This window comes from Ornithorhynchus anatinus, chromosome 5 (genome assembly GCF_004115215.2).
Source record: "Ornithorhynchus anatinus isolate Pmale09 chromosome 5, mOrnAna1.pri.v4, whole genome shotgun sequence".
Taxonomy (NCBI): Eukaryota; Metazoa; Chordata; class Mammalia; order Monotremata; family Ornithorhynchidae; genus Ornithorhynchus; species Ornithorhynchus anatinus.
Window position 1 is genome coordinate 94,569,599 of NC_041732.1, and position 12,343 is coordinate 94,581,941.

A 12,343-nucleotide genomic window follows, 5' to 3' on the forward strand; every position below is an offset into this window, starting at 1 on the left:
CTCCCAGACTTCTCTATCACCGTGGATGGCACGACCATCCTTCCCGTCTCTCGGGCCCGCGATCTCGGTGTCATCCTTGACTCGTCTCTCTCGTTCACCCCACGCATCCTATCCGTTACCGAGACCTGCCGGTTTCACCTCTACGATATCGCCAAGATCCACCCTTTCCTCTCCACCCAGACGGCTACCTTACTGTTATGGGCTCTTGTTATATCCCGGCTAGACTACTGTGTCGGCCTTCTCTCTGACCTCCCTTCCTCCTCTCTCGCCCCGCTCCGGTCTATTCTTCACTCCACTGCCTGGCTCATCTTCCCGCAGAAACGATCTGGGCATGTCACTCCCCTTCTTAAACAACTCCAGTGGTTGCCTATCAACCTCTGCTCCAAACAAAAACTCCTCACTCTAGGCTTCAAGGCTCTCCATCACCTCGCCCCTTCCTACCTCTCCTCCCTTCTCTCTTTCTACCGCCCACCCCGCACGCTCCGCTCCTCTGCCACCCACCTCCTCACCATCCCTCGGTCTCGCCTATCCCGCCGTCGACCCCCGGGTCACGTCCTCCCGCGGTCCCGGAACGCCCTCCCTCCTCACCTCCGCCAAACTGATTCTCTTTCCCTCTTCAAAACCCTACTTAAAACTCACCTCCTCCAAGAGGCCTTCCCAGACTGAGCTCCTCTTCTCCCTCTACTCCCTCTGCCATCCCCCCTTTACCTCTCCGCAGCTAAACCCTCATTTTCCCCTTTTCCCTCCGCTCCTCCACCTCTCCCTTCCCATCCCCACGGCACTGTACTCGTCCGCTCGACTGTATATATTTTCGTTACCATATTTATTTTGTTAATGAATTGTACATCGCCTTGATTCTATTTAGTTGCCATTATTTTTACGAGATGTTCTTCCCCTTGACTCTGTTTATTGCCATTGTTCTCATCTGTCCGTCTCCCCCTATTAGACCGTAAGCCCGTCAAACGGCAGGGACCGTCTCTATCTGTTGCCGACTTGTTCATCCCAAGCGCTTAGTACAGTGCTCTGCACATAGTAAGCGCTCAATAAATACTATTGAATGAATGAATGAAAGTCCAGTGTGGACAAGGATTGTTTCTCTTTGTTGTTGCTGTACTTAGTACAGTGCTCTGCACACAGTAAGCACTCAATAAATATGAATGAACGAATGAATGAAAGGAATAGAATGTAGAAAGGGCTACACACACACACACCCCCCAAAAATAATCACTCCATTGCCATTTTTAAAATAAACACCCAGACATAGGCTGATGAGTTTTTTAGAAAGACCTAGGCACAAGGGAGGAAAGAACCAATTCTCTCACACAATTACAATTTTCAGTGGTTTGGAATGCAATCACAGCAATTTCCTGACTCCCCAGGGCACAGCCACAGGGCAAGCCCTCTGCCCTTGCCTCCTTTAGGTAGGAGAAGCAATGTGGTTTAGTGGAAAGAGCACAGGCTTGGGAGACAGAGGTCATGAGTTCTAATCCCGGCTCCGTCATTTATCAGCTGTGTGACTTTGGGCAAGTCACTTATGGGGATTAATACTCTGAGTCCTATGTGGGACAACCTGATTACCTTGTATCAACCCCAGCGCTTAGAACAGTATTTTGCACATAGTAAGCACTTAACAAATCCCATAATAATTATTATTATTACAGTAAAAGTGCACAACTGCCAGGCAGTATAATTTTCTCCTAAACAAAAAAACAATTAGGTCAATGGCTTTCCTACACAAACATTTAGTCTTTCATCCTTCATTCATTCATTCAATCTTATTTATTGAGTGCTTACTGCAAATAGGGCACTTGGGAAGGTATGATACAGAAACAAAGAGAGACAATCCCTGCCCAAAACAAGCTCACAGCCTAGAGCGGGGAGACAGACATCAATACCATAAACAAGCATCAAGACATCAGTACAAGTAAACAGGCATCAATATAAATAATTAAAATTACAGATATGTACATAAGTGTGGGACGGGATGGGGGGGAGAGCAAAGGGAGCGAGTCAGGGTGATGTGGAAGGGAGTGGTAAATGAGGAAAAGTGGGGCTTACTCTGGGAGGAGATGCACCCTCAGCAGAGCTTTGAAGGTGGGGAGATTAATTGTCTGGAGGATTTGAGGAGGGAGGGTGTTCCAGGCCAGAGGTCAGAGGTGAGACAGGCACAGTGAGAAGGTTAGCACCAGAGGAGTGAAGTGTGCGGGCTGGGTTGTAGAAAGAGAGAAAGGGAGGTGAGGGTAAGAGAGGGCAAGGTGATGGAGAGCTTTAAAGCCAATAGCGAGGAGTTTTTGTTTGATAAGGAGATGGATAGGCAACCACTGGAGATATTTGAGAAGGGGGGTGACATGCCCTGAACATGTCACCCTGAACGTTTCTGTAGAAAGATAATGTGGGCTGTAGAGTGAAGTATGGACTGGAGTGGGAAGAGGCAGGAGGTTGGGAGGTTAGAAAGGAGGCTATTACAGTAAAGTAGGTGGGATAGGATGAATGATTGTATTCTCTCGGATGACTCAATCAGTGGCATTATTTAGCTCTTACTATGAGCAGAGCACTGTTCTATTATTAATCTCAGTAGAGTGGAGGAAGTAGAAACAATCCCTGCCTACCGTAAACTAGTATTCACTGTTTAAAAATATTTCCACCCTTTCACCCTCTTTCCACTGCCATTCGAGCATAAAGTTGGGTTCCAATCCTGGCTCAACTACTTATCTGCTGGGCGGCCTTAGGCAAGTCGTTTAATTTCTCTGTGCCTCAGTTACCTTATCTGTAACAATAGGACTAAATCCTATTCTCTTCAATTTAGACTGTGAGCCATCTGTGGGATTGGGGCTGTGACCCACCTGATTATCTTGTATCTACCGCAGCACTTAGAACAGAGCTTGACACACAGTAATACCATACACAAAATGTTTAGAGTTCCCCCGAGATGACAAAGCAACGTCCATGACAATGAGCAATATATTACCTGCCTATGAAGAGACAGCAATTTCCAGGATACAGCTCAAGCCACACTGCTAACTGCTAATTTTCTCATAGGAAATTCTTGGAATCTAGGGGTTGGGGGAACCATGCTTGGCAAGACAGTAAGCCCCAGGGTGATACGCCCGTTAAAAGTCCTTTCACCTTCACCCTCTAGACTGTAAGCACCTTGTGAGCAGGGAATGTGTCTACCTTAGTGGAAAGAGCACGGGCTTGGGAGTCAGAGGTCATGGATTCTAATACCGGCTCTGCCGCTTGTCAGCTGTGTGACCTTGGGCAAGTCACTTTACTTCTCTGTGCCTCAGTTACCTCATCTGTAAAATGGGGACTGAGACTGTGAGCCCCACGTGGGACAACCTGATTACCTTGCATCTACCCCAGTGCTTAGAACAGTGCTTGGCATGTAATAATAATGTTGGTATTTGTTAAGCGCTTACTATGTGCCGAGCACTGTTCTGAGCGCTGGGGTAGACATAGGGGAATCAGGTTGTCCCACGTGGGGCTCACAGTCTTAATCCCCATTTTACAGATGAGGGAACTGAGGCACAGAGAAGTTAAGTGACTTGCCCACAGTCACACAGCCGAAAAGTGGCAGAGCTGGGATTCGAACTCATGAGCCCTGACTCCAAAGCCTGTGCTCTTTCCACTGAGCCACGCTGCTTCTCTTCTTCTCTGCCATGTAGTAAGCGCTTAACGAATACCATCATTATTATTATTTATCTCCCAAAGCATTTAGTAGAGTGCTCCACACAGAGTAAGCTCTCAATAAATATTATCGATTGATTGCTTTGGGATGTTTATAGTAGTAATGGTAATAGTGTTTATTAAGCAGTGACTGTGTGCAGAGCACTGTTGTCAGTCCTGGAAGAGAATTCACAGGAGGGAGTTCGGACATGGTCCCCGGCTCTCGAGGGGTTCAACCATCTGTGCAGGCTACTCCCTGCCTGTCCCCACTCCCTTTACCAGCCTGGTGGTGCTGCTTGCTGCTGGGAGTTGGGGCTTGGGGTGCAGGATGGCCTAGTGGATACAGCACGGGCTTGGGAGTTAGAAGGACCAGGATTCTAATCTTGGCTCCTCCACTTGACTGCTGTGTACCCTTGGGCAAGTTGCTTCACTTCTCTGTGCCTCCGTTCACCTCATCTCTAAAATGGGGATTAAGACTGTGAGCCTCATGTGGGACAGGGACTGTGTCCAACTTGATTATCTTGTAAATACCCTAGCTCTTAGAACAGTGCTTGACATACAGTAAGCACTTAATGAATATCATTACTATTATTATTATTATTTTATGCCTGGTGGCCTTCCTAGGGGCTCTGAGAGTTGTAACGTAGTCCAACCTGATGAGCCCACCGAGGAACACCTCACAACTATGACTCCCCTAGTGCTTATCCCGGTCTGAATGAGACTCACTTCTGCACCTGGTTGGGATCTGGGATCAAATGCAGTTTCCTTAAAAAATGTCCACCCTGCCCCGTTCCTCTGTGCCTTTCCTCATTTTCCTGGGCTTCCCGTTACCCTTTGGCTTTGCGACTGGGGTGCCATTTGCACGATGTGTTTGGTTGGCTTACAAATTTTCTGGACGGCCTATCAATTTTATGAGAAGTGGCATGGCATAGCGGACAGAGCACGGGCCTGGGAGTCAGAAGGTCATGGGTTCTAATACCGACTACCACTTGTCCGCTGAGTGATCTTGGGAAAGTCACTTCACTTCTCTGTACCTCGGTTACTCATCTGTAAAATGACGATTGAGACTATGAGTCCCAAGTAGGACAGGGACTGTGTCCATCCAACCTGATTTGCTGGTATCCACCCCAGCATTTAGTACAGTTAAGCACTTAACAAATACCACAGTTATTATTATTAACAATGCTGAACTTAAGGGGTTGAACTACAGTCTAACATGGCACCACCTCCCTGACACATGACACATGACCCATGTCACATGAAATAATCTGACCCCAACCTGGTACCCCATGGCTGCAGCACTCCAGTTTGGGAGGTTGCCTATGCCATGGACCGCTGCTGGCCCTGGATGATTAATTTTTTTGTCAGTTGTTTTAAATAAAAAGAAAACAAATACAAGCCTTCTCGTTTTGTCTCCTCTGCCCACTCAGTGGAGAGACAGACCTTGAGTAACACAAACCTACCCAAGCTTTCCAAGCTCTCCACCGGGAAAGCCCAGTCCAGCTCCCTCCTCCCTCAGTTCCGAGCGTGGCACTACTGTGGGGTGACAGCACTCCCCTTCCGCCATGGGGTTCAGCCCGGGAAAATGAGCCAGGACGGCAGAGAGATTTCTTGCATCCCCACAGCGGCCGCTACTCTGGAGCTCAGGAAAATGAGCCGGGGAGAGCAGAAGAAAATGTGTTTTCCTGCTTCCCCCGTTTCAGAGCCCAGGAAACTGAGACGGGAGAGTGGAGGAAACCATGCATACACCCACAGTCAGCCTGTGATGTTTCCTCCCAAGCTTGATGGAAGGTCCCACCTCCCTCTTCTGAGACACCATCTCCTGCTCAGTAAGTCCAGAGACTTCATAATTTAAACCCTGCAGAGAGCTGGCTGGGAGGTTTTATAAAGCGCTACGTTATGGGACCATCTTGAAGGATTTCGCCTGATTAACATTTCTTAGGGCCAAATCCGCCAAACCATTGGGGAACCATCCAGACATGCAGCCAGGATGGCCCTCCACATCTCCTGCTGATTGCCCGTTGAAAGATTACCAGACCAACATGTTTCTCAATCTCCATCTGTCCCTGGTTGCTGGGAGGTCATTCTCCTTCACCAGTTTATCCAGGGCCATATCTTTCTCCCAAAGCAAGAACTTCTCAATGGAGCACTGGGCCAGAAGACCTGATTTCTAGTTCCAACTCAGTCACTGAATTGGTCTGACCTTGGACCAAGCCCTTAAATACCCCTCCATACATCCAGACCCTCTCTCTGCCTCTATCAATCAATCCGTCAATTATATTTATTGAGTGTTTACAGTGTGCAGAGCACCATACTAACTGCTTGGGAGAGTACAATATAATAGAGTTGGTAGACACGTTCCCTGCCCACAGTAAGATTACAGTTTAGTCCCCGATTCATTCTCTCCTCTACTTTCTCCAGTTCTAAAATGGAGATAAACCAGCGTGGCTCAGTGGAAAGAGCCTGGGCTTGGGAGTCAGAGGTCATGGGTTCGAATCCCGGATCTGCCACTTGTCAGCTATGTGACTGTGGGCAAGTCGCTTCACTTCTCGGTGCCTCAGTTACCTCATCTGTAAAATGGGGATTAACTGTGAACCTCACGTGGGACAACCTGATTATCCTGTATCTACCCCGGCGCTTAGAACAGTGTTCTGCACATAGTAAGCGCTTAACAAAATACCAACATTATTATTTAGAGGAGAAAGAACCATTGGGGAGGCTGTGATGGAAAAGCCCTTTGAAAGTACAAGTGTTATCTAGATAATATGGTGGTTCCACCTTCCACCAGCAGCAGTAGGGAAGGGGTAAAGTTAGGGAGGAGGAAGAGAGAGGAAATATGAAAACCTTAACTGAATGCACCTGGACTGAGGCCAGAGCTCAGAGCAAACTGAGCAGAACAGAGAGGGAGATTTGAGATGGGAGCCTAAGAGCCAGAAAGGCTGCGAAGGGGCCCCAAAGGAAGTAGAAAAGCCAACAAATAGTTGGGGTAAAAGCTGAAGAGACAGAAAACAGAGCGGACTGCAGGCAGCTGGCTAGAGAGGCGAGGCGGACAGCCAAGATTCTCTGAGGCCTCAACTAGTTATCACTTGGGCCATAGGATTTGCCTACCTCATCAAAGGACAGGGAAATCACAGGAAGTTTCATTGTTCCTTTCCATTTACGATCTTAGTAAACACTAGATATTTACTGAGCACTTACTGCGTGCAGAGCACTGCCCTAAGTGCTTGAGAGAGTACAACACAACAGAGATAGTAGACACACCATTGAGAACAACGGAAATTTACCTCGGAAAACTACTCCAAAGGGGTTCCTGCAGCAATTACCTCATCATCGAGTACTGTTTACTGAGCGCTACCCATGGCCGTACTTAACTTCAGAATGCATGGCCGGCTCACAGGCAACGGAGTCCTGGAACCGTATCAGCACTGATTACGATACAGCTTTGCTGCTCAGGAGGTGGTAATAATGATAATAATAATAATAACTGTGGCATTTGTTAAGAGCTAACTAAGTGCCAAATATTCCCCTGAGTGCTGTGGTAGATAGAAGATCATCAGCTCCCACATGGGGTTCACTGAGGGAGAACAGGTTTTGAATCCCCATTTTGCAGATGAGGGAACTGAGGCACAGAGAAGTGAAGTGACTTGTCCAAGGTTACCCAGCAGACAAGCGGCTGAGGCAGAATTAGAACCTAGGTCTTCGGACTCTCAGGCCGGTGCTCCTGCCACTAGGCCATGCTGCTTTTACCTCTCTCTGGTAAGAGAGTGGATAACTCAGGATACCCACATTCCTGGGAAGCTGACTCGGGGTGTTGGGAGCACGGTTCGACACGAGTAGACACAGCTATGGAAACCTGGGAAAGAGCAACGGCAACAACAGCCGACCGGTCAGCCCAGCTTGCAGCAAGTCAGGAATCGGCTGGCTCTTGTAGAGCAGAGGTTTCGGGAAATCACGAGCCCAAATTTGGCAGAGTGGCTCGCCTGCTTTGGAGAGAGAGTGGCTTGGGTTGGAAAGAGATAAAATCAGCCAGCTGCTGCCGCCGCAAGAGAAAGAGGAGGCAGCAAGCGGCACCACAGGGGGAAGAGATCCTGGCAACTGCTACAAGAGGGACTTTCCCTGATCTGTCTGCCTGATGGTGACTGAAAGCAGAAAGAGGAGAAAGAGAGAGGCCCTTCCGCCTGTACAGATATCATTTTCCCTGTGCTTGAAAAGACAAAATAACAGCATGGAGAGGGAATGAGAATAAGGTTGTAAGAGGAGGGGGGTTCATATTTATGCCGAGGCTTTTTCAACTTTTAAGGAGACACAAACTGTGCCACAGCAGCAGCCCTGAGCCACTGTAAACATCCGTGTATAAGCAAAGCAATGGTGCATGGTGGATTTAAGCGCTTAGTACAGTGCAAATGCTTAGTACAGGGCTCTGCACACAGTAAGCGCTCAATATATATGATTGAATGAATTTTTGAGAAAGCCAGGGAGTAAGAGCACTATGGCATAGTGGATAGATCAAGGGCCTAGGGTTCTAATCCTGGCTCTGCCACTTGTCTGCTGTGTGACCTTGGGCAAGTCACTTCACTTCTCTATGCCTCGTTCACCTCATCTGTAAAATGGGGACCGAGACTGTGAGCTCCACGTGGGACAGGGACTGTGTCCAACTCGATTTGCTTGTAACCACCCCAGCGCTTAGTACAGTGCCTGGAACATAATAAGTGCTTAACAAATGTCATCATTATTATTATTATTATAATTGTGGTATTTGTTAAGTACTGTTATGTGCCAAGCATTATACAAAGCACTGGGGTAGATACAAGATGATCGGTCCCTGTCCATGTGGGCTGACAAGATGACTATAAAATGGGTTTTTCAGTCTTCGTTTTCTCTAAGCCCACAGCCCCACCACTCCTCTGAGGTGAGATTCAGAGGAGCCAGAGCTTGGAGAAGACAAGGGAAGATGTAAATTCACTCTAAATTCAGCTTCCTGAAGATACAGGGCCTAGTGGAAAGAACCCAGTCCTGGGGGCCAGAGGATCTGGGTTCCAATCCCAGTTCCATCACTTGTCTGCTCTGTGGTCTTTGGCACGTCACTTAACTTCTCTGTACCTCAGTTACCTCAACTGTAAAATGGGGATTTGAACTGTGAGCCTCATGTAGGTCATGGACTGTGTCCAACTTGATTAGCTTGTATCTACCCCAGCATTTAGTACAGTACCCAGCATATAGTAAGTGCCTAACAAATACCCTTTTTAAAAAAAGTGACATGAGCTGTATTATTAAGGTGTAGAGTTGAAGACACGAAAGCAAATAAGCAAATAAGTGAGTGCTGGAAATATTGGTAAGGCACGCTGAGCTCGCATAGCATGACATGAGATTAGGTGGCGTTTTTGTAAAGCCTTGATCCGATTTGATTGAATTTAATAAAATAGACACTTGTTATAAGTGCTATTGCCACAGCATTAGATTTCTTGTTAGGTCACTTATGACATGACTTTCAAGCCCTGACCACATGCCTCTGAGGTAAAATCTTTCAAGGGAGCAGCATCAGAATTAGGTCATGGAGGACAAGAGGTTAAATTCATACTACTCACTTGACTGAAGGGTAACCTCCACCTTAAATTCCTTAATCTGCCCTACTTTATGATATTCCTTTCACTTCTTCTATTACACTTGCAACTTTTCCTCATTTTCCTAGCCTATGTATGACTGTCCGTTGATAGACCTGTATGAGAATTCTGAGTTTGGGACAGAGGCCTCAGAGTAGGGAGACCTTCCTCCACCCCACTACCTCCCGCAATGAACCTGAGCCCTAGGACACCCTTGTCCCTTTTAGAGAATTCCACAGGGTAGGGAAAGATGAAAGGGAGATAGACACCTACCTCTATCACAGGGACTGTGTTTCATTCCCCCTTCTGTATCGCCTCCCTGTGCTTAGCTAGAGAAGCAGCGTGGCTCAGTGGAAAAAGCACGGGCTTGGGAGTCAGAAATCACGGGTTCTAATCCTGGCTCTACCACTTGTCAGCTGTGTGACTTTGGGCAAGTCACTTAACTTCTCTGTGCCTCATTTACCTCATCTGTAAAATGGGGATGAAGACTGTGAGCCCCACGTGGGACAACCTGATTACCTGGTATCCCTCTAGCGCTTAGAACAGTGTTTGGCACATAGTAAGCGCTTAACAAATGCCATTATTATTATTATCGTGCTTTGTACACAATCAGCACTTAATAAATACTATTATTATATTCATGACTATTGATAATAGTAGAATGGCATTCATTAAAAACTTACTACTCTGCTAAACCTGGGATGAATACCAGATAATAATAATAATGATTGTGGTATTTGTTTAGCATTTATTATGTGTCAGGCACCATTCTAAGCACTGGGGTAGATTCAAGCTAATTAGTTTGGACACAGTCCATGTCCCACGTGGGGCTCACAGTTTTAATCCCCATTTTACAGGTGGGGTAACTGAAGCACAGAGGAGTTAAATGACTTGCCCAAGGTCACACAGCAGACAAGTAGCAGAGCTGAGATTAGAACCCAGATCCTTCTTACTCCCAGGCTCATGCTCTATTCACTAGGCCACTAGGTCAGAAGCAGTCCCTGTCATACCCATGTAGCTCACAGTCTAAGGAGGAGGGAGAATTGGTTTTATCCCCATTTTTCAGATGAGGAAACTGAGACACAGAGAAGTTAAGTGACTTGCCCAAGGTCACTCAGCGGGCAAGTAGCAGAGCTGGGACTAGAACCTGCAGCTCCTGACTCATTAATTAGCCAGGAAAATGAATTAGTAGGTAATCATAATTGTTCGACAGAACCTGCTGTTTCCTCCCCACAGTCTCCAATATGGAAAATATGCTTTCTCCATTGCTTCCAATGCCCAGGCAGAGACTAAATATGGATTTAATTTCCATAGAGTGGCTCCCTGCCAATCTGCCCCTGGAAACCACCAAGCTCACAACCAATAGCCCGCTCTCTATGAGGCAAAGCAGAGCCAATCCGGCACCCGTTAACTTTCTAGCAGATCACCAATACAACATTTCCCTTTATTCACTTCACTGTTCTCTCCTAAAATCATCACCCACAGGTGGACTGAGAATCTACTGTGTGCAGAGCACTGCACTAGGACTTGGGGCACATACAGAAAGAGAAAAATATCTGTGTCTCCATTTTTCAGAGGCTTACACTCCAATGGAAAAGGCAAGCAGACATATATTCATTAGTAGAGAATAGTTACGAGCATGTGAGATACATACAAATAAACCTAAGTATATATCACTATCGTCCCTGTCTCCCAAGCCCGTAACCTTGACTTTATCCCGGACTCTTCTGTGGGTGTGTCAACCCACATATTCAGTCTGCACCAAATCCTGTCAGTTCTACCTACACAGCATCGCGAAAATCCACCCTTTCCTCTCCATAAATTGCGATAGCACTTATCCAGTCCTTTAGACTGTAAGCTTGTTGTGGGGCATGGAAAATGTCTGTTTATTGTTGCATTGTACTCTCCCAAGAGCTTCATACAGTGATCTTCACACAGTAAGCCATCAATCAATACGACTGAATGAACTTGACTACTGCTTCAGCCTCCTCGTTGAGCTTTCTGCCTCCTGCCTCTCTTTACTCCAGTCCATACTTCACTCTGCTGCCCGGATCATTTTTCTAAAAATAAAAAAGATCAGGCCACGACTCTCTTCTCCACAAAAACCTCCAGTGGTTACCTATCCACTTCTGCATCAACAGACACTCCTTACTATCGGCTTTAGAGCACTCAGCCAGCTCTCACCCTCCTACATTATCCTGCTGGTTTTCTACTAAAACCCAGCCTAAATGCTTTGCTCCTCCAATACCAACCTACTCACTGTACCTTGTTCTCCTCTTCCTCACCTCCAACTGCCTGTCCACGTCCTCCTCCTGGCCTGGAGCTCCCTCCCCCTTAATATACAACACACCACCAGTCTCCCTACCTTGGGCTTTATTAAAATCACATCTTCTCCAAGAGGCCTTCCCCAACTAAGCTCTCATCTCCTCTACTCATTCAATCATATTTCATTCAATCGTATTCATTGAGCACTTAATGTGTGCAGGTCCTCTGATTCCCAGGCCCTGGCTCTTTCCACTACGCCACTACTTCTTAGTGTAACCCCCGTGACTCACGTATGATAATGGCTCAGTGGAAAGAGCCTGGGCTTGGGAGTCAGAGGTCATGGGTTCGAATCCTGGCTCTGCCACTTGTCAGCCGTGTGACTTTGGGCAAGTCACTTAACTTCTCTGTGCCTCAGTTCTCTCATCTGTAAAATGGGGATGAAGACTTGTGAGCCTCATGTGGGACAACCTGATTCCCCTGTATCTACCCCAGCACTTAGAACAGTGCTCTGCACATAGTAAGCGCTTAACAAATACCAACACCTCCCCCAGTTAGACTGTAAGCCCATCGATGGGCAGGGATTGTCTCTATCTGTTGCTGAATTGTACATTCCAAGCACTTAGTACAGTGCTCTGCACACAGTGAGCGCTCAATAAATATTTTTGAATGAATGAATAATAATAATTAAGATATTTGTTAAGCACTTACTATGTTATTATTATTATGTGCCAGGCACTGTACAAAGCACTGGGGTGGATACAAGCAAATGAGGTTGGCTATAGTCCTTGCGCCAAGTGGAGCTCACAGTCTCA

At 46.9% G+C, this 12,343-nt stretch overlaps 1 protein-coding gene across 1 annotated transcript in view; it reads right to left on the reverse strand.

Annotated features, from left to right (window-relative positions):
- The window catches only part of RAB31 (RAB31, member RAS oncogene family), a 165,174-nt gene that overhangs the window by 30,433 nt on the left and 122,398 nt on the right, over nt 1-12,343 (reverse strand). The gene's annotated exons all lie outside the window — the stretch shown is intronic.